This window comes from Schistocerca cancellata, chromosome 1 (assembly GCF_023864275.1).
Source record: "Schistocerca cancellata isolate TAMUIC-IGC-003103 chromosome 1, iqSchCanc2.1, whole genome shotgun sequence".
Lineage (NCBI taxonomy): Eukaryota > Metazoa > Arthropoda > Insecta > Orthoptera > Acrididae > Schistocerca > Schistocerca cancellata.
In genome coordinates this window covers 963,373,912-963,398,710 of record NC_064626.1, presented here as the reverse complement: position 1 = coordinate 963,398,710, position 24,799 = coordinate 963,373,912, and the positions used below count along the sequence as shown (strand labels likewise).

The 24,799-nt window shown below is 42.3% G+C and overlaps 1 protein-coding gene across 1 annotated transcript in view; it reads left to right on the top strand.

Moving 5' to 3' along the window:
- Positions 1-24,799, top strand: part of LOC126088396 (DNA-directed RNA polymerase I subunit RPA1) — a 326,390-nt gene that overhangs the window by 64,313 nt on the left and 237,278 nt on the right. The gene's annotated exons all lie outside the window — the stretch shown is intronic.

Below are 24,799 nucleotides of genomic sequence, written 5' to 3'. Positions count from 1 at the left end.
ATTTATGCCCACATGATGCCTGTGTGCAGGGATGGAATTGAGCACGCTGTGCATGATCGTCTGCCAGATGTAAAAGCCAATATTTCAGGAGTGAAATGAGACATCACTCTGCTCTCAATATTGAATGAAATTTTGATATCTTGTCCACATGTTGTACACAGCAATGCATGAGCTAAAATCAACCAAATGCACAGTCTACGTAATGCATTTTTACCTCTGCAAACTCTTTGAAATTTGAATTTAATGCAGCACAGTAACTATGACGAATAATGAAGAGAAATTCAGTCCTTTATTGAATACAGATGTGACACTGAAATCAAATTTTTTCATTGCGTGAATTGTCTTAAAAATGGATGATAAGTATTTCATAGCAGCCGGAACATTGTTTCTCAGCACAGCTAACAGCATTAGGCAAGCAGTATTGCGACAACAAAGCTGTGCTCAGCACGGAATGTAAAGAGGACATCTGTAGAGTCAAAGAGTTACGGAAAACATTTGGGTCCCCAGAGATTAGTTAAAAAGGGGTTTTACTGTAGTCCTTTCTCCTTTCGTAGGTAGCACAACAGCTATACACTAGGATTCAGAAGTTTTGTGGTGATATGTGGTCCTGTGCATAAATACTTCACTTTTTGATTCAGCAGTGATGCTTTGGTAAGATTATGTATTAAAACTTTGTCTCCTACCTGAAAAGGCCTGAATTGTGTGGTGCACTTGTCATAAACCTTCTTCCGTTGGTCAGCCTTGACATGGAGGTTAATTAATGTTTGTCTGATTTTGTCCCCATTTGATACTTCTGTTTAACTTTGAATGGGTCTGACCACCTTGTGCGTGGTTTGTTCCAGTGTAAGTTCCTGCAGCACGTAAGTGCCCAATATTTATTTCAAATGATTCACAACTTATTCAAAAGTGTGTAACTTATCTATCCCTAACCTCTGGCATTTCTAACAATATATTTTTGAATAGAATGGTTCAGCTCACTGAAAACACATGCATCAGGATTCACTTTCGATGCAATTTTGAAATCAGTAGCTGTCAGATATCATTTGATTCTAGAAACCATTTTCCATGTGTTGCTGGTGAATTGTATCCCATTATGCGACAGTACAGCCTCAGGTTTGCCCACAGTGATCTAGTAATTATTACACATGTATCTAATAATCAGTATGCCGACAGAATTTCTTCAGTTCGTACGGCTTCACATATATTTTGAAAAGTATTGAAGATTGTAACTACATACTTTGTACGTACCTCTTATTGCTCAATGTGTAGGTCCACAGGTAATTAACCTACATCTACATCTACATGGTTTATCTGCAATTCACACTTAAGTGCTTGGCAGAGGGTTCATCGAACCAATTTCATACTACTTCTCTACCATTCCACTCTCGAATGGCGCATGGGAAAAAGGAACAACTAAATCTTTCCGTTCAAGCTCTGATTGCTCTTATTTTATTATAATGATCATTTCTCCCTAGGTAGGTGGGTGTCAACAAAATATTTACGTATTCGGAAGAGAAAGCTGCTGATTGAAATTTCGTAAATAGATCTCGCTGCAAAGAAGACCGCCTTTGTTTCAGTCACTGCGACCCCAACTTGCTTAATTGGCATTGATTGCCTGATGATTTTACTAGCCGGTAAGTTACAGCATCATCTGCAAACAGTCTAAAGGGGCTGCTCAGATTATCATTTAGATCATTTATATAAATCAGGAACAGCAGAGGGCCTATGATACTACCTTGCGGAATGCCAGATATCACTTATGTTCTACTCAGTGATTTACCGTCTGTCACTATGAACTGTGACCTCTCTGAGAGGAAATCATGAATCCAGCCACACAACTGAGACGATACTCCATATGCACAGAATTTGATTAAAAGTCGCTTGTGAGGAATGGTATCAGAAGCCTTCTGGAAATCTAGGAATATGAAATCGATCTGAGATCCCTTGTCGACAGCACTCATTACTTCATGGTAATAAAGAGCTAGCTGTATTGCACAAGAACAATATTTTCTGAATCCATGTTGGTTATGTATCAATAAGTCATTTTCTTCAAGGCGATTCATAATGTTTGAGTATAGTATATGCTCCAAAATCCTACTGCAAATTGAGGTCATTGATATGGGTCTGTAATTCAGTGGGTTACTCCTATTCCCTTTCTTGAATATTGGTGTGACCTGTGCTACTTTCCAGCCTTTAGGAACAGAGCTTTCGTCAAATGAGCTGTTGTATATAATTGTGAAGAAAGGTGCTATTGTGTCTGCATACTCTGAGAGGAACCTGATTGGTACACCATCTGGACCAGAAGACTTGCCTTTCTTAACTGATTTCAGTTGTTTCGCAACACCTAAGATATCTACTTTTATGTCACTCATGCTAACAGCTGTTCTGGTTTCGAATTCTGGAATATTTACTTTGTCTTCTTTCGTGAAGGAATTACGGTAAACTGTATTTATAACTCCGCTTTAGTGGCACCATCATCGGTAACATTATCATCGCTATCACGCTGTGAAGGTATTGACTGTTTCTTGCCACTGGTGTACTTAACATACAACCAGAATCTCTTTGGGTTTTCTACCATATTTTGAGGCAATATTTCATTGTGGAAACTATTAAAAGCGTCTCGCATTGACGTCCGCACTAAATTTCAAGCTTACGTGAAACTTAGCCAGTCTTGGGGATTTTGCATTCTTCTGAATTTGGCATGCTTTTTTCGTTGCTTCCGCAACAGTGTTCTGATGTGTTTTGTGTACCATGGTGGATCAGTTCCATCTCTTATTAACTTACACGGTATGAATCTATCTGTCTATTGCTGTCGATACTGTATCTTTAAATTTGAGCCATATCTGGTCTACACTTACATAATTAGCTTGGAAGGAATGGAGACTCACTCATAGGAAGGCATCAAGCAGAATTTTTATCTGCTGTTTTAAATAGATATATTATGCGTTTATTTTTAGTGGTTTTGGTTGATATCGTTTTGAGCCTTGCTACAATGACCTTGTGTTCACTAATCCCTGTATCCGTCACGACGCTCTCTATTAGATCGGTATTATTTGTGGCTAAGAGGTCAAGTGTGTTTTTGCAACCATTTACAATTCGTTTGGGCTCATAAACTAATTGTTCAAAGTAATTCTCAGAGAAAGCATACAGTACAATTTTGGAAGATTTTTTCTGTCTTCCACCGGCTTTGAACGTGTCTTTTCGCCAACAAATCGAGGGTAGATTGAAGTCTCCACCAATTATAACTGTATGAGTAGGGTACTTATTTGTAATGATATTCAAGTTTTCTTTGAAGCGTTCAGCTATTATATCATCTGAGTTGGGGGTTGGTAGAAGAAGTCAATTACTGTTTTGGTACAGTTGTTGAATATAACCTCTACCCATAGTAATTCACAGGAACTATCTATTTCAACTTCACTACAAAATAAACTACTACCAACAGACACAAACACACCACCACCTACTATATTTAATCTATCCTTTCCGAACACGGTTTGCGCCTCTGTAAAAATTTCGGCAGAATTTATATCCGGCTTTAGCCAGCTTTCTGTTCCTATAATGATTTCAGCTTCAGGGCTTTCTGTCAGTGCTTGAAGTTCTGGTACTTTTCCAACACAGCTATGACAATTTACAACTACAATACCAACTGTTGCTTGGTCGATTTTTGTCATTTCTTTGGCCTGTACCCTTTGAGACTGGAGCCCTTTTTGATCTTTTCTGAGACTGCCTAACCTAAAAAACCACGCAGTCCACGCCACACAGCCCCTGCTACCCGTGTAGCTGCCTCCTGTGTTTAGTGGACACCTGACCTATTTAGTGGAACCCAAAACCCCACCACCCTACGGTGCAAGTCGAGGAATCTGAAGCCTACATGGTCACAGAACTGTCTGAGCCTCTGATTCAGACCCTTCTCTCGGCTCTGTACCAAAGGTCTGCAATCGGTCCTGTCGATGATGCGCCAGATGGTGAGCTCTGCCTGCATCTCTTCTAGATTTATTGAGTGCTTTATTTTTGTGGCAAATGACACACATTCTCAAGATGGTTTGTAATCGCCTTTGCATGTTGTTGAAGTAGCAGTACTCAGCTAACGTGTTTGCTCATTTAACCACACCAATGCCTCGCAACTTTAATGAGTGTACAATACTAATTTTGTCCACTGATACATGCCAAATGCATTCCAGTTGAAAGAAGGGCAGCTCATATTGTATTACCGTGCATTTTGTATTGCCATGAAATAGGGAGAATGTGTCATGAATATGATGATTGAGATGGGGTGGCAGTCGTCAAACCAAAGGCATTTTTCACTGCGCCGAGGTCTTTCACAAAATTTCAATCACCAATTTTCTTCACCAAATGCGGAAGTACTTCTTTGGCGCCAACCTACATAGAGAGGAATGACCATCGTAATAAAATAAATCAGAGCTTTCAGGAAAACATTTAAGTGGTGCAGTGAGCCATCACCATTTAATTGCGAATAGCAGAGCAGTCATGTAGATGGAGATCCAGTTATAACTGTTGGCATATCACTGTTAGAATAGAAGATCATGATTGGTGATTGTAATGTTGACTCAGATTTTCATCACTCCTCTGTTGAAACCTCTTTCGTATGCCTTACCAGTGTGGATTCTGTTCTTGCAACTCAGCCATGTAGTGAAACATGTCTAAGAAATATCACTAATAACATTTGGCCTTTGCTCAGTGAAACCTCGACATCTAGGTGAGGTTCAGAATTTAAAAGGCACTTGGTTCTTATCTTCAGGCATCTGTGATAAGGCATCTGCAGTTAAGTTTTATTCTGCATTGATGTAAAATGTTTCAGAGTCGTACTCTTGAAGATATAGAGTGCACGTCTAGTGAATCCTGGGTGGATCTGCTTACAATTCAAAAGATAATTTGAAGTCTCATGATTGACGTGATATAGGTACAGATGATAATGACAGCAGTGGAATGCACACAAAGTTGCAACGATTTCTAATTTAGTCACTGGGTGGGCCAGTTCGTATGTACTTTAGACTTGGGTAGCAGATTCTGTCGTACAAAAAGTAAGCTGTCCATTGAGTTCTTGAATTTACAGTAGACTGCATCCCAAGCCAATTCCTGAAGCATCTATCACAAGTCCGAATTCTGTGTTCATATCAGGATGGTACATTTTGGGATTACTCAGCTCCATCTCGATGTCTTCAAAATTTTATTAGCCTTTGTCTTAACATTTGCATACAGTACACTTCTTAGTAAACATTCCAAGTGCTTCATTTTTTAGTAACTAGGTTTCCATGTTCCGTTGATAAGTTAGAGACTCCGAATCAGTTGCTTTTTGTTATGTACTCTTGGAAAATTTCTAATGGCACTGACGTTCTCTGAATCAGGCACAATCCTTCCACTGATACTACGTGTTCTAAATACAGTAGATTCTAGTTTATCTGAAATCCGCTTTATCTGAACAAATTTTTCCGATTTTCACAGCTCACATTGGCGATGTCTGACGCATCGTGCAGCTACACTTCTGGCTAGCTAGAATGACATTTGACAGTTTTCAATTAGTTTGCACTTGGAGCCATGCATTCGCTGGTGTCTCCTGCTAATCAGTGCACTGGCGCTCAGTTTGTGTGTGTGTGTTGGTTGAAGTTTTGGCGTATTTCTTGTTTGTACAGCATGGTTTCATGCCATTGCCATCTATTGGAACTCCTTGGAAGTACAGTATGTACAGTATTGCTCTATGCAGCACGACATAGCCCTGTCGAAACCGACAATGAGAGTGCGGTGCCAAAAACTTTCCGCCTGTTGTTGGTACACCAGACAAAGCCGAGCATTTAGCAGTTTATCAGTGAACATAAAACGCAGTGTTATTTTGCTGTGTGGACTTTGGTAGTACAGGGGAGAGGGGATCGATGTATCAAATGTTTTCATTTGATGGCTGCCACAGTCTGGTTTCAAAAGTCAAAAGTGTTGTCTAGAGCACCTCAAGTGGTCTCAAGTCGTGCATCTGTCTGTTTTCGATTTAACTTTGTGTGCTAGTACTACATGCTTTAAAATGTCCAGAGAAAAAAGTGGCCAAAAACCGAGAAAGAATCAGTCAAGTGTCGGTAAGGAAATGCTGAATGAGACTATGGGGGCGAAACAAAAAAAGAATGTGATCTAATTGACAAAAGCTTCTCACTTTGCAGAGAATTGATGCTGGTGACCCACGCGCAAAAGTTGCTGCGGATTTGAACGTTGGTAGGAATATGTTTACTGATTGGAATACAGCTCGATCAGAAATTGAGAAATTTTGTTCCATCAAAGTGCAAGGTAGCGCAGTGAAATCTTGAAAAACAATGAGAAAAAGTGCACATCCTCTGTTAGAAGAGGCCTTATTTTTGTGGCATGAACAAATAAGAACCAAAAAAAGTGCCAATTTCAGGTCCTTTACTTCATCGAAAAGTGATGACTTTTTATGAGTTGATTGAAGGAAAGGAGCAAGAATTCCTTGGAAGTGATCTCTTGCTGGAATGGTTCAAGAAGCAGCATTGCATTCGTGAAATTACCATCACCGGCGAATCATTGTCCGGGGATGAAACCGCAATTGCTGATTTTAAGAAGAAACTGCACACAATCATTGACGGAGAAGGTTATACTGGCAATCAGCTTTACAACTGTGACGAAACAGGGTTGAATTACAAAATGTTGCCAACAAAAATCCTTGCCTCTAAACAAGAAAAAAATGGCATCAGGTTATAAAAAAGTAAAAAAAGAATTACTGTCCCCACATGCAGTAATGTCACTGGCAATCATAAACGGTGCCTTACTTTCATTGGCAAATCCAAAAAACCAAGAGCATTTAGAGGACAACGGCTGATAAACCTTTGCATTGTGGTACACGGATCAGTCTAAGGCACGAATAAATGGTGTCATCTTCAAAGAGTGGTTCCAGGCAGACTTTGTTCCAGCTGTAGAAAAATGGGTGGAGGAAAATGGACTTCCTCGAAAAGTGCTACTTCTTGTGGACAACACTCCTTCTTACCCAGATGATCTACAAGATGGGGGATATCAGAGTTGTGTTTCTCCCACCAAATGTCACATCTGTCAACTGATGGCCCAAGGTGTTCTTGAAACGATGAAAAAACATTACAGATGCGAGCTGCTGGAATACTTAATCGGTGCGATTGATGCTGAAGTAGATTTTGTGCAAGCTCATAAAAAATTAATGTGTTAAGTGTCATTCATTGGAATCTAATTCCTCCAATTTCTTTCGTTAGGCCTTGGAAAAAAACTCGTAGATCATAAGGCAACTCTGGTGAATTTACTGGAGAAGCTACCAGGTTGTGAAGACACAAACCTCAAAGATGTTGAAGAGTGGATGGAAAGTGACTTTTTTGATTTGACTGAGGAAGAAATCGTCCAAATTGTGACCAATCAGAAAGTGTCAGAAGAATATGTCTCTGATGATGAAGCAGAGAAAAAGATTCCTCACACAGTCAGTTACGAAGCAATCCAAACCGCCCTGGAGTACATTAGCCAACAGGAGGAGGTGACTTATGCTGAAATCATTTGTTACCAACATTGGAGATATATTGCCACAAAAAAAGTTTCTCAAGCCAAAAAACAAAAAACCATTACAGTCTTTTTTCCAAAAAAATAAATTTTAATGAAGTGTCCTAGAACTCCAATGTCCACAAGTTAAAAGTTTTATTTATTTATTTATTTATTTATGTTTTTTTTTTTTTTTTTTTACTTTGAAGTTCCTCTAGACAATCTTTTCATTCCTTTGAATCTCTAGATTTGTTTCACAATTTTGTACAGTACTTTTTTTTTTTCAAAAGAGTAGGTAATAAAATAAAAACTCCTGTTTCTTCTTGCTGCCAAATAAGACGTATTTTTTCTGTAAGAATGCAAAAGAAACAAACTTTGTTATTCAGCATTTAAAAACTTTGTGTTTTCAGTCATACTTTGGCACCTTTTTAACATCTCATCACAATTTTTTCAGTCAAAAACAGGCTAATTCACAACCATATCAATAATATTCTAAGTACCATACGCACGTTTTACGATCATATTTTGCAGTATTTACGCAATTCAGTGTTTCACGTATGAAAACAGGGGGACTTGGTTTATCTGAAATTTTCGTTATTGGAATCAGCTGCCGTCCCAATCATTTTGGATAAACGGGAGTTTACTGTTTGCCACTTTATTCTATTTGCTATATTAATTAGTTCAAATTGTTCTTCCCAAGTCTTCATTGCAATCAACAGATCATCCATGTAAATGTTAACTTTCTTCAGTAGGTCATCTGAAACACGTGCTAGTGTAGCAATGAAGATTCCATCAGGAAAATTCGAGTCAATGGTAGTACTTGAAATTGATAACTGTGCCCTCCTGTGATGTCGGGGACTAGAATAGTCCCATGGCCCTTCCTTGCCTGTCATAAGAGACGACTAATGGGAGTCTTTTATTGGGTCAAGTTTTTTACCTTGATCTTATGACTATTTTCGACTTTTGAAGGTTTTTGCTCCTTTTACTTTTTTCTTTTTATCGCTTTTTCTCTCACATTTTTATGGGTTTTTAAATTCTGGTCCTTTTTTTGGGTTTGACCTCCACATTCCCAATTTTACCGAAGTGCAGGCCGTTTGGGGAAAGACACCTTGCTGTGGTGCACTACGTCTACACTGAGCACTTTCGCCTTTTGCACCTACCAATCAAGTGGATCTACCTCTGCACCCAAAATCCAGCGCGGCAGCCAGTCCGTCGTGGCGGGGTTGTCATGTACCCTGACAACACAGGGATCGAACTGTGACGCCTGAGCTGTGACCTCTCTGTGGCAGCCAAGGAGTAAGCGCCTGTCCACTTTGGGTTACCAGGACTCTGGGCAATGGCTACTTTGCTGGAAGCCTTTGCCTTGTCAGGTGCTACAGTTAGGAACAGTGCTTTTAATGCAGAAGTTTAAATCGTACAGCATTTCTGTCCATGACCGTGCCCCAAGAAAAGAGCCAGGCAAGGAGAAGTGGAAGTGAAAAGTTTGCTGAGTTCTTGGTTTATTCCCACCGCTGTCAGCAGCGCTTTTGCTTCAGCGAAGCCAATGTTTTTCATTGAAAATATTGAAGATTAGTTAGGGAGGTTGCGGCAATAGAGAAGATGAGAAATGGATCTTTGCTGATCAAACATCACACGCCATCTAATCACAGGCACTTCAGGCCTGTGTCAAGTTAGGTGATATACCAGTCACCATTTCTCCTCGTAACAAGTTCCATAGAATTCAAGGTATTGTATTCCATTGGGACCTAACACATCAAACTGATGAAGAGCTGCATATTAATCTGGTGCGGTGTGGAGTCCATTTTATTGGCCGCATCCAGAAGGGATCAAAGGATAATAGAATTACCACCTTCCTCCTCCAATGAAATGTTTTAGGTGTCAAAGGTTCGGTTACATGTCTATCCGCTGTTCTAATGAGGCTATCTGTAGGGCATGTGGATGGGCATCCCATGAGGGCAGTCCTTGTGACCGACTCCCTCAATGTGTCAACTGTCCAGAACTGAACTTTCCTCATTCACAGCAATACTCAGTGTTCAAGAGGGAAAAGAAAACTCAAGAGTATAAAATGCTTGACCAACTGTCTCACCGAAATGCAAGGAAAAAGTTTGAAAGATTTCATCTGATTAATAAGGTCTCCAATTTTGTGACTGTCATGACACAGTCCACACCTCACACAATGAAAATGTCTTGCATGACACCTCCAGGCTGTGGTCTTATTCCAGTACCTGCTCTCAGTTAGGGCAAGAAGCATCAACTCCTTCATCCCCTACATCTGTAGCAGCAGTGGTTCCCACACCTTTGGTGTAGCCAGAGATGACTAGTCATCCTCTTGCATCAGGGATGAGGACTCCTCTCGAGCTGCCTCACTCTCAAGTCAAGGACCAGCAGCCACAGGTCCAGGCTGAGGAAAAGTACAGTCCTCTTCAGTCCCAGAAGATAAAATGGGGAAATCTTCACAGACATCTAAGTCTCAGAAGGATAAGGAGGATAAGCAGAAAAGTAAACTACTTTCTGAGGCTTCAATATTCTGCTCCCCAGCACTGCAGCAGTTGAGCCTATGCACAAGGATGATGGATCATGCAGCTAGGTGGGCCACGACCTGGTAGCAAAGTAATCACACCCATATTTTCCATTCGCCACTTTCTCAGACCTGACACCAGTGCTCATTCCATTTGACTGAACTCTGTCATCTAATTGCTACTTATTCCGTAATTGGCACAGCGCTTCAGGACACATGGTTTATGGCAACATACCTTCCTGCTCTGAAAAACTATCACCCGTACTGTACCAATTGTATTAATATCAGGAGGGCATCTGGTGGGATCCATACCTTCATACACTCAGATATTTTCACTGAGCAGGTGCCCCTTACCTCTGCATTAGAAGCTGTGGATGTTAGTGTCTATCAGTTCGGATGACATTATGTAATGTTTATCTACCCCCAGACAGACCTGTATATTATCATAAGCTGTTAAGAGTAGTAGCACAGCTCCCTGCCCCCTTCCTCTTTATGGGGCCTTTAATGCCCATAATCCTTTGTGGGGCAGCAACATTACATCTCGCAGAGGCTGAGCACTAGAACATCTTCTTTCAGAATTGAATGTCTGCCTACTCTCAACACTGGAGCTGCAACCCGTTTCAGTGTGGCCCACAAATTGTTTGCAGCTGCTGATCTCACAGTTTCCAGCACATTCATCTTATCTCCATTTCAGTGGTGCATCCATGGCAATCTTTGTGACAGCAACCATTTCCTCTCATTCTCTCCCTCTCCACTCACAGACATCTGGAACATGCTCCATGTTGGTTGCTCTGGAAAACTGATTGGCAGTCTTTCTCCTCTGCAGCCAGTTTTGGAGCTAGTTGTGTGATGGATATTGACAGATTGGTACAGGATATTATTGATATTATTACTCACACTGCAGCAGCATCAATACCCTACTCCTCTGGCTCATCCTGATGACTGCCAGTACCAAAGTGATCTGAAGACATAGCCACAGCTATCAGGGAGTGCTGCAGGGTGCTTCTCTATGGGTAATTTAATAGCATTCAATACTCTCTGCGAAACCATGGTTTTTAATAAAGAAAAAGAAGCAGGAGTGATGGGAGCGATGTCTCAACTATGCGATCCCACACTTGTCTCTACTATGTGATCCCACACCCAATTGTTCCAAGTATGGACTAACTCAGTCGCATTTGAGGCCATTCATCACCCATAACACTTCCTGGCATCCTTGTCAATGTTAATATCTGCACTGATCCCGCAGTATTTGTCGAATGTTTTGTGGCACACTTCGCTGAAGTGTCTGCTTGCAGAAATTACCATCCTCATTTCCTGGCCTGGAAACACCTAACTGAGCACTGCCTGCTATCATTCCATGCACACAGCTCTCTATCATACAGTATCCCTTTTAGTGAATGGAAGCTTAACAGTGCTTTCACAGAGTGTCGCAATACAGCCCTTGGACCCTACAAAATGAACAACCAAATGCTCAAACATCTTTGAGCCAACAGAATGTCACATCTCCACTGGCATTTTAATTGCATTTTATGGGAAGGAGTATTCCCCTCTCAATAGCAGGAGGGTATTATTATTCCTGTCCTGAAACCGGGAAAGGATCCACATATTTTAACCAATTACCAGCCAACCTCTGTAACAAAAAGGGCAGTGTAAGCTATTACAATGAATGGTCGACTGCTGTCTTCGTTGGTGCCTTGAAGCAGGAGGGCATATATCACAATTCCAAAGTAGCTTTCTGGCTTTCTGGCCTGCCACAGATCATCAGATTCGTTGGGAATCCTCAGTGCTCAATGCTTTTGCACATCGCCAACTTCTGATTTCTGTGTTCTTTAACCTACAGAAGGTATACGATACCACCTGGCGACATTGCATCCTCTCTACACTGCATGATGTGGTTCCCCCGAGCAGTTTACCCATTTTTATCCAGAATTTCTTATTTCCAATTTTTTTGTGTCTGGACAGGTTCGACTCTCAGCAGCCACTATGAGCAGGAAACTGGAGTCCTCCAGAGATCGGTTCTGTGCGTAACACTGTTTGCGATCAATAGTATCATAAATGCAGTGGGCCCGAAGTCTGTCATTCACTGTATGTGGATGACCTTTGCCTGTACTATGCCTATGCAACACTGTCTACTGCTTCAGGGAGCTGTCTGGAGACTCCTTAACTGGACCATGAACCGCAGCTGTCTATTTTTCCCTACAAATCACGAGTTGTGCATTTTTGTAGACTCTGGACTGTGCACCCACACCCAGAAATTTATCTTGGTGGCCATTACTTGAAGTTGTTGACACTTTCCAATTCTTAGGTAGTCTATTTGACCGCAAGCTAAAACTGCTGCCGCACGTCTGATGGTTCAAGGCAACTTGTGTGAAGAAACTGAATGCTGTCCATTTTCGTAGTCACTCCTCATGGGACGTGGACCACACAGTTCTGAGATTTTACAGAGGGCTGACTTTATCCTACTTAGACTAAGGATGTGTTGCCTATGGGTCAGCAGCACCATCCGTAACGAGTTTGCTGGACCCTGTTCACCACACTAGCTTGCGGTTGGCAACGGGGACCTTCTGTACGAGCCCTGTCGACAGCCTCCTGGTGGAAGCCAGTGTCCCACTGCTGCTAGTTTGATGATAGCAGCTTCTGCCATGTTATGCACCCCAGTCTGTTGGATGCCTACCCACCCATGTCACTCAACACTGTTCCACAACCAGCACTTTAGACTGTTTGTAAGTCACCCAAAAATGGGAAGACAAGCTGGGATCTGACTCAATTTTCATTTGAAGGACTTCCAACAGCCTCTGTTAGTCTGTGTTCATACAGCTTCCTCTCAATATCCTATATGGGCTGGACCATGTCCTGTGATATGGATGGACCTCTTTGTGGCCCCAAGAAGGACGCTGAGCCTACAATTCTCTGACATGTGTTTCTTTCAGTCCTTCGCTATTATTCTAATTCTATATACATGGATCGAAAGTCAACAACAGGGTCAATTATGCTTTTGCACATGCAAGAGGACATGAGAAGCACTCTCTGCCAAGTGCTTGCAGAGTTGGTTGCCATCTCTCAGGCTTTGTGGTATGTCAAATCCCAGGCCAAGACTAACTTTGATCCCTAGTGATTCCATCAGTTGCTTAAAAGGCATAACCCTGTGCTACCTAAAAATCTTTTGGTTGCAAACATCCAGGACCTACTGGCTGACCTCTACAGCTCTTGAAAGATTGTGAGCTTCATCTGGACACCAAGCCACATAGACATTCCAGGAAATTTGGTGCTTGGGGAATTGGAATGGCCGGCTACTATGGCCCAAAACAAGTTTAGATCGATTAACGGGTTCACTACATACATCTTTACAGGCCTCTCAGAAAGATGTTATTGCTGACTACACATTGATCACATGAGGCTCACCCATGAGTTCCTGCTATGTCAGGTGGATACTCCTCCATGCGGATGTGGTTGTCTACTGATTGTGCATGTTCTTATTAAGTGCTCCCTGCTGGCTGATCTGCGGCATGCTCTCAGCTTGCCTGCCTCACTATATTAGGTGCTCGCTGATGGTGTGGGGGCGAGAGCGTCTCCCTCTGGCGGGAACCCACCAAGCAACCACAGATTTCTTTCTTCCGCTGTCACCTTGTTGTGCTTTTAGCCCCCTTCATATGATATACTGCCTGGTTTCTCTCTTACTTATTGTGGTACAACTACTCTTACACCCTTTTAAACTCCTAGACGTGATTATATAGTTTGAGCAGCCTAGTCCCCATCGTTTCCACATTTTACCTTTTGACATGTTTCTCTCGCCATCACGAGGCACCGATGACCCCGTTGTTTAGTCCTTTAAACACATAATCACCATCATTGATAACTCTGATCTGCAAATCTTAACACAATGAATATCCATGAATCCTCCTCTAAATCAATTTGCCAGTATGACAACATATATCAGTACTTGTAAAGAAATGAATTCCATTAAATTTTTGTATTTGGTCTTCTAAGTTCTCGGGTCTAGTTTGTATTAGGATCAAAATTTTACTAAGTGCTCTAGCATATAACGCAAGTCTGACAATGTTTGAAGAGTTATTCGCTACCAACACCAGATTTTATGTGGGCTTCTACTTTCCGTAGGCAATCAGGTAAGTTTGCATCTGAAAATGTTTGTTTGGTATAACTTTGCGTTTACCCACACAGCATTGCATGGCACCTGTTTTATCCTGAAACACATCTACATTCTGCGAGATATGGTTTTAAGCTCTTCTTTGTTTACTTTGTGTAAGCTATTATATGCGCACATCTTGTCGTCAAGTGCTTTTGTGCCATCTGCAATCAATTCTAATTTCCCTACAAATTGACATGATGATGTATCATTAGTGCCTGCCAGTTTCACATCCACAGATTTGTATCCTCTTTTCCCTCTATTTGTATTAGTGATTTACCTTCAGAAAAATTAGTTCTTTCTCTATCATGAACAGTCAACCACTATATCCTCAACTACTGAAGGTATGTATTCCAGCACCTTACCACAAATTTCCAATCGCAACTTGTGCATGAATCTTGACACAACCTGTGTGGTTACCTACTGCATCCTAGATCTTGATGTTGTTCTTGGTAGTGTCAGAATTTCTTTGTTCTTCTTCCACTGATTATACCTTTTATAGAAAACTAGACTCATCTCTGGTCCACCATCTACCACTGCTTCTACATTTTCTCCATTGCGCTTGATGGCGGTTTGTCTCAAATGTTGTTCCTTAGTTGGTTCCTGATACGAAGTGTCACTTATTAGTTTCCTGTTCTGGCAACTGATAACCTGGATCTTCCTCTTGTCGACACAATTCCCTATGGCCACACCAGCAGAACTTATGTGTCTAGCTGTTGTGTTTGCCAGTCTTATCGTAATTCAGTAGGTTTCCTGTGTCAGGTTGCTAGTTGTTATGCTTCAGTTTGAATCTGCCATTCCTCTGGATTTCTTCCTGTCCAATTTTTTTATATCATATCCTCCTCTGGTTGTCTAGGCATCTATGGTTCCAAAGTCTTCTTTAGTTAGTTGTGTGTTCCCTTTCTGTTTCCTATATGGCATGTGTGACATTCCAATGTGCACTGTGAACACCAAATCATTCCATCCTCGTGCTCGACATTTCACATCTCCCAATTGATGTCAACAAATCTTTTTTTTAGATCTGCCCCTCGAAAATATGCTTGCTGTTTGTTCCCATAAAAAGTGTAGTGATCATCTTTCAAAGTGTCCAGAGAGTCTACAGACAAGAGGACTGTTTCGATATAATTGTCTTTTACTGTTAATAGCTTCATCCTGGTCAGTGAACAGCCATTTTTCAAACTTTTCATGATATCGGTCTGCGGAGTCTGCTGTTCCCAATATTCAGCCTTGTTCAAAAATTTTTAGATTAGTGCCAGAGACTGCCCTGGCGTACATTAAATAGTTCTGAATTCAGTACTTCTTTCATAAATTTTTCCCCTATTTCCAAGGATCCTATTTCTGTAAAAAAGGTTTCTCAGACTGGTTGTTTCTATTGTAACCATCTGCAGCTTAGCCCACAGTGTAGCATCTCCCTGCCTAAACCCATTTATAAATTTAATTTTTGTGGCTATAAATCCAGCTCTGGGGAAGCATTCCATGAAAAGCTTTTGTAAACATGGCTGGATGTAAACATTTCCTTCCCAGTGTGAATGTCATGAACTGGCAGTGCTTCAGCTTGCTATTGTAGTGGGGTACCAGGATGGTGCTTGTAGTTAGGTACTCCATTTAAGGTTGTGGTGTCATTAGGTAGATTAGCCAGGTGACGGGTTTCTGGAGCCAGATGGTTCTGCTGCTGAATCGTAGAGGCAGTGAGTGTACAGTATGATACTTATTTAGTGTGTGAGCTAAAGTAAATGTATTATCATCTTGAGGCGGTCATTGGCCAAGATTAGACATCAGCTCTGGGTTGTGGAAAACATGCCGAACTCAGCATGTGGCTGTGGCTGATATGGGCAACCTGCAGACTGCAGCGAGGTAAGATCTCGTCATCGGCACTTCAGTAGGTGGAGATATTCCAATGGAGGCAGCATACAGCTATGACAGGCACTGTTGAAATGAGTCACGTCAGATAATTTAGAGCCGGCGTCCAATGCAGAACCACTGGAGCGTACCAGTTTGAATCAATGTGGTAGGCAGTGATCACAACTAGTGGAAACAAATTTGCAGTAGTAGTATGCCCACACAAGGCAAGCCAGCAGCAGCACAGTGTGCCTGCACAAGCAGGCAGCGACTCGGCAGCTGGTCAGACTGAGGACTTCAGAATAGGCTTCCTGGTGTTGGCAGCAGTCGGCCAGTAGCTGGACCCTCCCCCCTCCCTGTCCCCTGCTCAATCACACACACACACACACACAAACACACACACACACACACACACACACACACACACACCTTGAAGGGGCCAGTTAGACTCTATGCAACATCAGGCCTAGGCACATTGTGTAGTTCTGCAGCTAGAGTGGCAGCTAAATGACTGATCTTAGAGTACTTCGCATAGCTAGTGGCAGGTGGTGACCACTACTGCTTAGTTAAATGTGGCATTATTTATGTAGGCTTGAGTCACCAGTGTTTTGCCAGGTCAGCACCCCATGTCACATAGGACATGGAGGAGCATGATGGTGGCCCGTTACGTGTGGTAATGCTGGTCGGTGTTACTACAGCGTGTCTTCTGTACTTCTGCTGGGTTAATGATGCAACCCCTGATGGAGGCGGTGAGACTCAGATGTATGGTAACTGTGTACTGTGTAGCCTAGGTAGCGGTGCCTGCTGCATCAGCCCTACCTGTCCATAGCTTCTTGCAAAAGAACACCTCAGTGGTCTCCTTGTGTGCTTCTTCCCTGATATTTCTTGCATCAAACAATGGAGATGTTTTTCAGTAACTCAGTCATGCACAATAAAGGAACCCATGGCACAACATGCCTCCCATCTATGGAAGATGCAGCCCAGTGGATCACAGCTTGCTAATGGTTCTGGAAAAGACTTGTTACACAATTCACTTTATGATATATTTGTACATTCCTATCAAGTTTTCTTTTTACCAAGAGTCAACAAGGAAGTGGCCCTCCCTCTGCAACTGGAAGGGACCAGTTAGATTCTATGCAACATCAGGCCTAAGCACATCCTGTAGTTCTACAGCTAGAGTGCCAGGTTGAACTACAATGTTAATGGAGGAAAATTTGATAAATTTTTATTTTATCCATCTCATTCGCATGAATATACAATTTATTGCTCCAGTTGTTGTTACCGGTTTCAGGCTGACTCACCCATTCTCAAACAATACACACTGTTATTAACCGTGACTAGTTATACAACATGCTGCCAAAGGTATGAACACCTTTTTACAGGTATGTCAAACTGAACAACAATTACTCTACTGTTACACACACACCCCTCCCCTGCCCCAAGGGGCACCACATCTCTTTTGTGAATACATTTGTGGAACGCACAGGGCTCCAAGCTATTGTAGCCTCTCTTCTCTCTCAGGGTACATTTGCTTCCCCGTATCTACTGTTTCTCATCCTAGGTCAGGCGTCTCCTGCTTCGTGCCTTCTCCCTCCTCCTTCTCCCTTTTTGTTTTCTTGTATGTCGACCCGCCTATTTCCTTGGTTATGCTATTCTTTTTTGATCTTGTGTCATGTTGCCACTCTCCCTTTCTTTTCTTTGGGTTTGACCTCCCTTTCGAAATTCTGTTTCCGTAATGTGAGGCATATGGGGAAGAACTCCTTCCCTATCATTTATGGTGTGGGTTCATCCCCTCCTCTCCCCTCCTTCCTTCCACCCTCGCCCTTCCTTCCCACCATTGCCCCCCCCCCCCCCCCCCCTCTCCTTCCTGCTAGGTCACCAGCACCTGTAGCCAGTCCATGTGGTGGGACTGATATGCATGCCATCTAACTGAGCCCTCTGATAACGTAGGGATCACACGTGTGGTACATGAGCTGTCACTGCCTCGTGTATGCCTAGGAATTATTGCTCGTCTTTTTGGGGCTTCAGAACTCCATGCAACAACTGCAGAGGATCGGAGTGGGTGGTACCAGGACAGACGATCTGCACACGAAGTGTGCTAAGCTCCATACTTCTGGCCACTCTTCTGTAGCTGTTTCTTCAGACAAGAATGGTCCTCTTTCTCTGCTCCTTCTTCCTCGGCCCTCCCATCCCTGGTCACCCATTGGGAGGAGGGCCAGGCTCACCACCTTGGGGCGAAACCCTTTGCCTGTTGTTTGCTTGTTCCAGAACACAAGGAGAGACTTCTGCCACTACCAAACCTACCTACCCCCCCCCCCTCTCTCTCTCTCTCTCTCTCTCCCCCCCCCCCCCCTCCCTCCTCCCCCTTTTGCCTTCTCCTCCTGCCCCTCCTTTTTTTGCGAACATGTTGAAGATAAGATTGATGAAGTTGAATTACTTAGTAAGATGCAGACTGTTTCTCTACTGATTAAAACCTCTTCTTCTAGTCAGTCAGCTTCCCTTTGTATTTACAAGTGCTTAGGAGACATACTGGTGAGTATTACTCCTCACCAGCCCTGAAATATGACCCAGGGCATTATTTTCCACAGGGATCTCATCCTTCAATCTGACGAGGAACTCTGGATGAATTTGGAAGCATGCGGCGTTCATTTTGTCCAGAGAGGTCCTGAAGAAAATCACATTGATAATTTGACATTCATCTGGCGTCTTGTACTATTCTCATCCAATGGAACTGTGGTGATTGCTACTGTCACCTTCTGGAATTGCAATCTCTTCTTTCTCTTTACTCTGTAGCTTCTGTTACATTGCAGGAATCTTGTTTTGTGGATACTCATTCGCCAACTCTTCGTGGTTTCCAAGCCTCCTGCCAGAACCAGGTTGACCCTTTGCGAGCCTTTGGTGGTGTCTGTATGTTGATCGATACATACATTGTTAGTTCGTGGGTTCCTCTTCATATTGCTCTGGAAACAATGGTTGTTCAAATCCATTTAGACTTTACAGAAATTATATGAAGTCTTTATCTCCCCTTTCCAGACTGACCTCTTATGCTTCCTGCTCTTCTTGTTCTCCTTTGACAGCTCTCTTCCCCTTCCTTCCCCTTGGGGATTTTAACACCAATAACCCTTTATGCGGTGGTACTATCTGCCCGTGTTTATCTTAGGAATGACTCCATTTATCTTTCGTTCCCTGCCACTTGGAGCTTTATAATGTGTAGGAATTTGCCAGCATCCTGCTCTCTGCCCCAGCATGGCCCTTGGACCAGATCGGGTGCACGACCAAATGCTTCAAAGCTTACAGTGGCTAGCCAACATCATATAGGTGCCTTTGTAACCATCTCTGGAGTGAGTGGGAATTCATCCCCAGTGGTGAAAAAGTGTCATTATTCCGATTTTGAAATAAGATAAACGTCTCGTCAGATGGACCGCTATCATCTAATCAGTTAACCAATGTCCTCTCCAAGTTTGTTGAACGTATGGTGAGTTTGAAGGCTGTCTTGGATCCTTGAATCTTAGGATATTTTGGCTTCAACCCAAGGTAGTTTTCAGCAGGGCTGCTCTGTTGCACATAATTTAGTCCAACTGGAGTCTGCCATCTGAACGGCTTTGTCCTAGTGTCAACATCTTGTTGCAGTCTTCTTTGATCTGCATAAAGCTTATGATACCACATTAGTGGGGCCCCCGTGACCCACTCTCAGTTTTTAACCAGAATTTTCTTTCATGTCGCTTTGCCAACTAAAGCGGACATGTTGGTCACACCTCTATGCTCTTCAATACTTTAGCAACACCTGCTGGGGTGTGGACCACTCTACTCTGGTATGGCTCTGCACAGCATTGGTCCAGTCTCACCTAGATTATGGGAGTTGCACGGCATCACCTTCGATGTTACAGGTGCTAGACCTGACCTGATACACTTTTGTCAGGTACAACTGGCAACTAGTGTCTTTCAGACTGCATCTGCTCCCTGTTTTCTGAACTCAGCATTTCCTTCTTTTACCTCTTCTCTGCACCTGGTCACATACACATCTGTGGTGCATCCCTTGTCCACTGCTTTCTCTTGACTTACCACATGGTCCAAAAGACTCAGCTCATCCTGAGGCCCTCTGCTGCCAGTTCTTCTCCATTCTCGGTGCGTTTTGGGGTTCAGAAGTAGTCTATTCTGATGGCTCAGTGGTTGCTGGTCTCAATGGCTTCGCTGACATTCATTCAGGATATATTGGACTCTGCTCCTTGCCAGATGGTTGCAGTGTTTACACTGCAGAATTTGTAACCATCTCTTGTGCCCTTTAGCATATCTGTTCCTGCAACAGTGACTCCTTCCTCATCTGCAGTGACTCCTTGAGCAGTTAACAAGCTCAAGACGACTTTTAGACCTTGGCATCCCTTGATCCTGACTATCCAGGATTCCTTTTTTGCTCTTCAACAGTGCCAACATTCTGTGGTCATTGTCTGGACCCTGGGTCGCGTTGGGATCCCAGGGAATGAACCCATTGCCAGGCTGGCCAAATTGGCTACTGGCAAGCCAGCTCTTGAAATTGGTATTCTGGAATTGGATCTTTGATTGGTATTACACCATCAGGTTCTAAGGATTTGGAATATGGAATAGCATACTCTGACTTTGCCGAACAAACTACGGGCTATAAATGAGGCCATGAATTCATGGATGTTCTTGATGCATGCCTCTCGCAAGGACTGCATCGTCCTTTGCCTGCTCTGCATTGGCCATACTTGGCTGACTCATGGTCGTCTCCTCCATTGCGGGAATAAGCCTCACTGTCATGGTGCCTGTTTCACGTTAGTCCACATTTTGCTGAATTGTCCTAACCTAGCCCCCTTTTGGCGGACTCAGTCTTTCTGACTTGCTACCCGTGATGTAACCAACTGATGCCTCAGTGGCTGACATGGTTTTGCACTTTATTTGTGAAGGGGTTTTTACCTCTCAGTCAGAGGGAGACTGCCTCAGCCTTTGTCGTCCCATTGAGTGGTTGCCAGGATGCTCTGTCGCCTCCTCTGCCCCTAACAGGCAATGGCTGTGAGGACTTCATGGTTTGCCCCAGCTCTCACCCTGACAGCTCTTGCTCTTCTTCCCCCTTCTCTTGTGTTCTGCTTGATTTCTTCTCCTCCTCCTTCTTCTCCTCCTCCTCCTCCTCCTCCTCCTCCTCCTCCTCCTCCTCCCCCTACACCTCTCCCACCCTGTCTTTCTTGCTAGTCCCTTCTGGATATTGTTGGGTAAGCCGTGGTTGGGGGGAGGGGGGTGTATCCCCCATCACACTTTGTGCTTTATGGACCTCTGTCTGCACTGTGGATGGGGTACGTCACCCACTGTTCTTCCTTTCTACCCATTTTTTTCCTTCCTTGTTCCTTTGTCTAGGTTTTTTTGACCCTCGGTAGACATTGTAGTTTTATTTCCTTGGATTCTGTACACTAGGCCCTCCTTCGGTATGTGGTTTTGTTAACTTGCATGTTTCAGGTAGGAGGGACTGATAATTTCATAGTTTTGTCCCTTTAATTATTAAACTTGCCAACCATTTACTGTTACACCTGAACAACACGACGACATTGTGTGTTCAGATGTGACAATAGACACGTAGGCTATCTTACAAATGAGAGTACTTGATGCTCACAGTTTGACTTCTATGTACAAAGCTATTTGTGCCTTTTGACATCATGTTGTATTACCATAGTCCGATCCATGAATGACTATGGTTCACACATGTTCGAACGAGGACTGCATTGCTGACGATTCTAAGTGACAGTTGCAGTACACGTATGTGCGTGCTTTCTGCTTGAAGAAAACGTATATCCTGCAAATTATGTCTCTCCCTTGTGTATGAGGAATGTATCACTTACAATCCCCATCAGTGATGACAACCCACAACAAATGGAACAAAAATTCGCTAAACAATTATCTGCAATCATGTTTAATGCACACAGGCATTCAGAGCAGAGCACTCAGAACACTACTGAACGCTTATTGGTTGTTGGAGAATGTATGACAGTAGGTGCGCAGAACTAGCCTAAACTTGACCGCCATCATTTGTGACACCTACTATATTTATGGTTGATAAAAAGGTGTGGAGTTTGAGAATGGGGATGTCAGCCTGAAAACAGTAACCACTGCAACAGTAAATTGTGTGTTCATGCAACTGAGACGGACAAAATGTATCAAATTTTCCTCAGTACTATATGGTTGCATACCTATCATGCCAGCATGCCTCAAATCAGTAAATACATTGTTACTTCGCTGTGTACCAAATTAATCTCTATTTACTAATGTTTGGCCCATTCTAATTGTATCTGCTGTACAGGGAATTCAGTTAGGAGAGTGGTTCTGTGCCTTAGATGGACTTAGGGTTCAGAGCAGTCCAGACCATGATGTTACTAGATTTTGAAACACTTATTACCACGACTATGTTGGGGGAAAAAATAAATGCAAAGCTCTTTCCCTCTAACTAATTCCCTTAACAAATAATTATGTAACAGCAAAATAGCCTACTCAATCTCTCATTATTGACATTTGTTCTTGTTTATCTGGTGTCTTTACCGAGCGAGGTGGCGCAGTGGTTACACACTGGACTCGCATTCGGGAGGACGATGCTTCAATCCCATCTCCAGCCATCCTGATTTAGGTTTTCCGTGATTTCCCTAAATCGTTTCAGGCAAATGCCGGGATAGTTCCTTTGATAGGGCACGGCCAATTTCCTTCCCCATCCTTCCCTAACCCGAGCTTGCGCTCCGTCTCTAATGACCTCGTTGTCGATGGGACGTTAAACACCACTAACCTAACCTATCTGGTGTCTTTGTTATGCACTGTTTTGGTACATCCTCAGTACCTCGTTTTCGCAACGAACGTTTACCTTGTGTTTTCCCAGGAAATTTATCCCTATAACTGTAGTGATACATAGCCCACATATGGTACTGAGGTACTGCCACATACTTTACCTGCTTCGGTATCAACCACAGGTTGAATCCTTTCCGTGCAGATGCTATGCTTTCCTGTACCTTTTGGCACTCCATCGCGTGAATTGCGCCTTATTGAATTTGCACACAGTTTAACTAGTTAGTCCTTCGTAAGAGACTAACCTTGAAGCAGCACATCCCCGACAAGTGTTTTCACCAGAAGGAACATCGTTCCACAAAGCTTTACCCAAAGTCAACTTCGTAACCACTTTACCCTTTTGAGTAAGTAATTAGGTACACAGCAAATTAACAATGAATCTGATGCACTACTAATGACTAAATGTGGCTACATTGTCTGTTTAACTGCATGTGCCAAAATAATTAATACCATCAATAACTTCTTGTGCATTCTTTGCAATATCTATGACAAAATTATCATCCACAGCTATATTCTCAAAGACACAAGAATTATTGGCACATGTACTTCCCTGTCTACGTCCATCCAGGAATACACCTGTCACAAGTGCTGTTTCCTAAGTACAACATCAATAAGCTTCCAATGCAATAGATACCACCTCGGATCACATAAAAAAATAAAAATAAAATACAGATTGCTGCTTCTTACAGTGGAACAGGTAACTGCAAAAATAGTTTTTACATCAGACCACAGATGTCACAGGTGACGGCATGATCGTCATTGGCCTACAAGTGTCACGGAATTGGCAATGTTATTTCTTCAGTGGGGTGTTTGAGGGTGATTTTGTTGCTGATCAGCAAAAGGTTGCATGACTGCACACCTAATGCGTTCATTCTGCGGTTGCCTAGTTGAAAGTCACAGGTTAAATCTGAAGGTCGCAGGTTAAATCCTGTAATTCTACAGGTGAAATTTATTTCTATTGCAGGGCTACTTCTCAAAGTTATAATCAGAATAAATAAATTTAATGAATGAAAAGTAATGCTTACAAACATTTTTCTTGGTTTAGTGTTTGAATGCAGGCAGTATTGCAGTAAAAGCTTTCTGATGAATTTTGGAGTTATGCATCACATAGTTTACACACTGATCACATTCCATGCTGTGTTTTACTCTGTTCTACAGCTCATTTGATGTGGATTATGAATGAAAGTATTTCCATGTGCAGGTGCAACAAGAAAGCTTTCATATTCTTCTCAGTTTCTTTGAATTTAATCACTCAGTTTACTGACAAATGTTAAACACATATTGCACCAACTCAACTATAAATAACAAATAGTTAACTCTTAGAAGTAGATTGGGTTAATGTTCAAAGTTCTATTGAAAATTTGACTGTAGCTTTCTCAGTATTTTGTTTCCTAATGGTTGTTTCTTTGTGGTTGTTAAGCACTTGCCAACATGGTCATTAGTGATTCTCTCTGTTTCCTGCTTATCAGATACTGGCAACAGCTTGTGGGTGGTACAAGTGTACAACCACACACTACTTGTTTTACTTACAGTGTTGTTGCCATCCTTCTTTGTGACGTATTATTTGCTGTTTTTCCTTAATAGGAAATTATGAAGCAGATTTCATAAATCTTATCACTACATCAGGTAATGGAGAGTCCTGGTAGAATGTAAATAACTGAACTCATCAAGCATTTAGTCATTGAAAGGGACATAACAAAGACAGCCTTGTTTATGTAGCTTTCTATGACTTAATACTTCCACCAATCAGTGAGTTCTTATCACTAAATCTATTGGCTGTAAGTTGCTGTCCAGTATGTTTTCTTATATAGTACACTAGCATTTGCATTTTACATAGCCTACAGAGAAATAAACATAGGAGCATTAATCAAACAAAAAGTTTGGTGGTCACCCATAATTTATGAAATGTTTGTGATTAATTGGCAATGGTTGGTGTGTACTATCATCATATTTTT